Genomic DNA, 4,389 nt, shown 5'->3' on the forward strand with positions numbered 1-4,389 from the left:
TGAAATCTATCCAGGACCCCAGGCTAAGAACACCTCTTTCAGAGGGATTTAAGAAGAAGGCCCTTGGGCAGTAATCTATAGTGGAGAGAGCCCTAGACCTGACTCAGGTCTATCAGTCAGGGGACCACATTCAAGTTCTACTCTTCCCCAAGACCTCCCTCCCTTTCTCAGACCTTTTTCTGCTTCCTCTTCTGCAAAAAGGAAAGATCAGAGGTTGGACTGGATGACCTCTAAAGTACTTTCCAGCTCTGACATTCTGGGATTCTAGGGCAAGTTGGGTCCCAGTGGTAAGGTCCTTTCAGAACCTGGTCTTTAGTAGGTCTCCAGGGAGTGATGGAAAATTCCATCAGTAACATTCTGCTCTAAAAGGGGGCTCAGCCAGGGGCTGGTTACTGTGAATCAGCTATGGATTTAAGCCTAAAGGTTTGCAAAAGATTTTTCCCCAGCTAGGAGCCAACTGGCTGAAGGCAGTGCCCTTCGAGAGGTATAGATGTGCCTTCCTTGTGGGAAGGCTGGAGTCTTCAGTTGCTAGTAGGCTTTAGTCCTGCTACAAGTTCTGGGTGCCCTGTCTTTTAGTTATCAGTGCCATGGGACAGGGGGAGGACTTGAGGCACAGGGAGACCAAATTCTTGCCCTTCTTAATGGAAGCAGCATGATGTAATGATAACCCTAGTTCTAAGCTAGGATTCTTATCATGGGCTCTTGGAACTTGCCTTTGTAAAAATATTTTTCCATCTGGACTTCAATTTAATTGATTTCCTTTGTTATTCTATGTATTTTTTCTATGCATTTAAAAACAAGATTCTGAGAAGAGATTCATGGGCTTCAGCAGACTGATTGCCAAAGGGAACTGGGGCACACAAAAAGGCTACAAATCATTGTTCTGGGGTCAAAAGAGCTAGGTTCTCAAGTCTGACCTCTGCCACTCCCTGAATGATCTTGGATCAGTCATTTCCTCCTCCTCTCTTGTAAAAGATGGCCTCATGGCCCCTAGAGTTCCTTCCAGCTCTAGATGTAGGATGCTAGGATCCATGGGATAAGCAACCTTCCCTGAGAGGTAGGGAGACAACTTCAGCAAGGGGACCCAGAAACTCCTGCCTGACTTCGGCTCGAAGCTTTTCTTCCATACACAGCAGTTCGTGACTCTGACGTAACCTTCAAAAGCCTAGTTGCCCCTTCTGCGTCTGGGTGGGTGGTTCTCTTCTGTCGTCTTTTCTTTCCTGTCTTTGTTTCAAGGAAATAGGTCACATTTCAGAGAAATCAGTCAACGAGCAGATTCTTCAACAGAGGGTGGCAGCCAGGGCAGTGGCAGTGACTTTGGTCCCTCTTGACTCTTCACCCCAAGGCCATAGCATCCAGGGTAGCCTTTCCCTCCATGGACCTTGGCCCTCCAAGGGACTGAAGAAGAGCGGGACGGAGGCCGGGAATCCTGGTTTCCTGGGCCCTGAGCCTCCGGAACCTCCATAGGTGAGCCTTTTATTTTTGGCCCCTGGCCAGAGTAGATGCTCTGAGAGTGATGAGAGAGGAGTCCCATCCTCACTATGAGACATGGCAGTGACTCCCTCTTTCCACGGCTCAGGGTTCATGCCTCAGCTTTGAGACATCCGGTTTTATGGTCTCCAGGCAAGAAAGAGAAAGAACTGTTGGACACATTGGCCGTTGTATCGAAAGGGGGGTTATCTTTCCCAGGGCCCAGAATTTCCCAGTCTCAGGTGCCAGAGTGGCAGGCCAGAGGCATTCCTCTAGCTCTTTGTGTGGGGTAATGGTTTGTACAAGCAATGGTTTGTAGCCTTTTACCCTGACTGGAGAGGTCAGGGAATAGTCAGGAGAGTGTCCAAGAGCAGTAAAATGGGGGGGGGGGGAGGAGAGACCGGTGAATTTAAAGGACAGATTTAAGAGACGGTCAGAATATTGCTAGGCTGGATATGTTGGTAGAATGGTCAAACTAAGCGATCACAGGATTATCAGATTGGGCATTTCAAGGATGGCCAGGCTAGTGGGTTGAAGTTTCAGAGATGGCCTGGAAATTCTTGAAATGGTCAGTCTGGGTCTTTGGAGATCAGAGGATGGTCTGGCCATGGAGTTCAAGGGATAGTTAAAGTGGAGTTTAGGGCATATTCAAACTAGCCAGTTCAGGGAACTCTCTGGCTGGAGTGATTCGTATTAGGAAGATAGGAAACAGTCTATATGGGGAAGTCAGGATAGGGTCAGATTGGAGAGCCTGGAGTGGTTAGATGGGATGGGTCAGAGTATTATCAGGAGTTCAGGAGACAGTCACCTTGGGGTTTCAAAAGTAAGTTAGACAAGGATGGCTAGGTGGCTCAGTAGATTGAGAGCCAGGTCTAGAGATGGAAGGTCCTGGGGTTCAAATCTAGACTCAGATACTCCTTAGCTGTGTGAACTTGGATAAGTCACTTAACTCCCATTGCCTAGCCCTTACCACTCTTCTTCAATATATAGTATTGATTCCAAGATGGAAAGTAAGGATTAAAAAAAAGAAAGAAAGAAAATAAATTAGACCTAGAAGTTTAGGATATGGTCAGATTAGGGAGTTAGGAAGCAGACAAATAATGCTCAGATTAGGGAGTTAAGGGGTGATCAGATTGGATAGGGGAATGATCAGATAGAAAACTGATATTATATTTAAGCTGGGGTTTTAAAGGACAGTAGGACTGGGGGGGCAGTATGGGGACACTTGAATCAAGAGAAGGGCCCACATCAGTTAGTTTCTCACTTTTCAACTCTGCATTTAGGACCATTTCTTTTTTGGGGAAAGAACTGGAACTCTACTCCTCCCCCTGTCAGTTCTGCTCCAGCCTAGACGCCATCAAGTAAGTAATTTCCCCATGTCAAGCTGACCCCCTTTAGGAGTCTTCAGGGTGTAGGTTGGCCTGTTTGGTAGTGATAATGAAGATGAGTACAGATCATGGGGAGATGGGTATCCAATGGTGATAACATCTCACATGAACACCCAGGGGTGTGAATGATGACAATAACAGTTCCCAAAAGGGACTTGGAATTGAGGGAGGCCTTGGGTGATGTCTTCCTAATAGGCTGGAGGGAGATGAGCCTGGACCAGAGACAAATTCTCATTCACTCTCCACTCCTTTTCATATGGAGGAAAGCAGTACATTTTCCTGGGTCCTAGGGCTGTTCTTCACCTCTGGAATGGGCCTTTGTACTTCTTAGCTTTCCACTTCTCCTCTTCTTTCTCTTCCTTAACATCATCACCATGGAGGAAATGATTAATAGATGTTCTCAGAGAACATGATAAACAAGTTAAAAATGTGTAGAAACATTTCTGGAACATATATTAGACTGTAAGCTTCTTGAAGGCAAGAACTATCTTTTACTTCTTTTTGTATCCTTAGAGCTTAGCATAATGTCTGGCACATAGGAGGTGCTTAATAAATGATTATTGCTTGATATAGACAGATATCGTTTCACAGAACAGACAATAGGTACACACCACTCTATCCAATATGGCTGGTATTAAATGGATTGAACCTATGAAGGGGCTGAGATCGAGAGGGGAATCAAAGGGCCCTTTATGGGTAACATCCAAATGAATTTATGTTGACAAATGAACTTAGAACTAATGACTGAGTTGGGCAGATTTGTTTTATGAAATAGAAGGGGTTATGGAGTGATGAGATACCATGATGTGGACCAGAATGAAGAATAGGTTTAAGAGTAAGGCACAGGGCACAGGAGGCAGCTGGGTGGCTCAGTGAAATGAGAGCCAGACCCAGAGATGGAAGGTCCTGGGTTCAAATCTGGCCTCAGACACTTCATATCTGAGTGACCCTGGGCAAGTCACTTGACCCCCATTGCCTAGCCCTTACCCCTCATCTGCCTTAGAACCAATACAGTATTGATTCTAAGATGGGAGCTAAGGGTTTAAAAAAAAAATAAGACACAGAGCGAGATGAAATGAAAGGATCTTAAGCTTCAGATAAAATAATTTCAGAATTCTTTAAATATGGAACACTCCACAATCTTTTGGGTTGTCTTTGCATAGGAACCATGCTAATCTTCTCTGTATCATTCCCATTTTAATATATATGCTGCTGAGGTGAGCAACATTTCAGAATTGTTGATCAAGGAAGTAGAGCATTTGTGGGTGATGGTGAAGTTCTTGAAAAAGATGAGGGGGCAGCTAAGTGGCACAGTGGATAGAGAGCTGGATATGGCTGGAGACAGGAGGTCCTGGGTTCAAATCTGACCTCGTTTCCTTGCTACATGACCCCTGGGCAAGTCACAACCCCCATTATCTCATTCTTACCTCTCTTCTGTCTTGGAGTCTTAGTCTTGATTCTAAGGCAGGAAGTAAGGGTTAAACAAGAAAGAAAAAAAAAGATGAGAACAAGTTAATAACAACTATAATAA

At 45.1% G+C, this 4,389-nt stretch overlaps 1 non-coding gene across 1 annotated transcript; it reads right to left on the reverse strand.

The window, feature by feature from the left end:
- Positions 1 to 3,976: 3,976 nt before the first annotated feature.
- On the reverse strand, positions 3,977 to 4,083 carry LOC123232718. Its single transcript, XR_006505239.1, has one exon. It is a non-coding gene; the product is annotated as a U6 spliceosomal RNA (small nuclear RNA).
- Between the last annotated feature and the right edge of the window lie 306 nt (positions 4,084 to 4,389).

Source organism: Gracilinanus agilis, chromosome 1, assembly GCF_016433145.1.
Source record: "Gracilinanus agilis isolate LMUSP501 chromosome 1, AgileGrace, whole genome shotgun sequence".
Classification (NCBI taxonomy): domain Eukaryota; kingdom Metazoa; phylum Chordata; class Mammalia; order Didelphimorphia; family Didelphidae; genus Gracilinanus; species Gracilinanus agilis.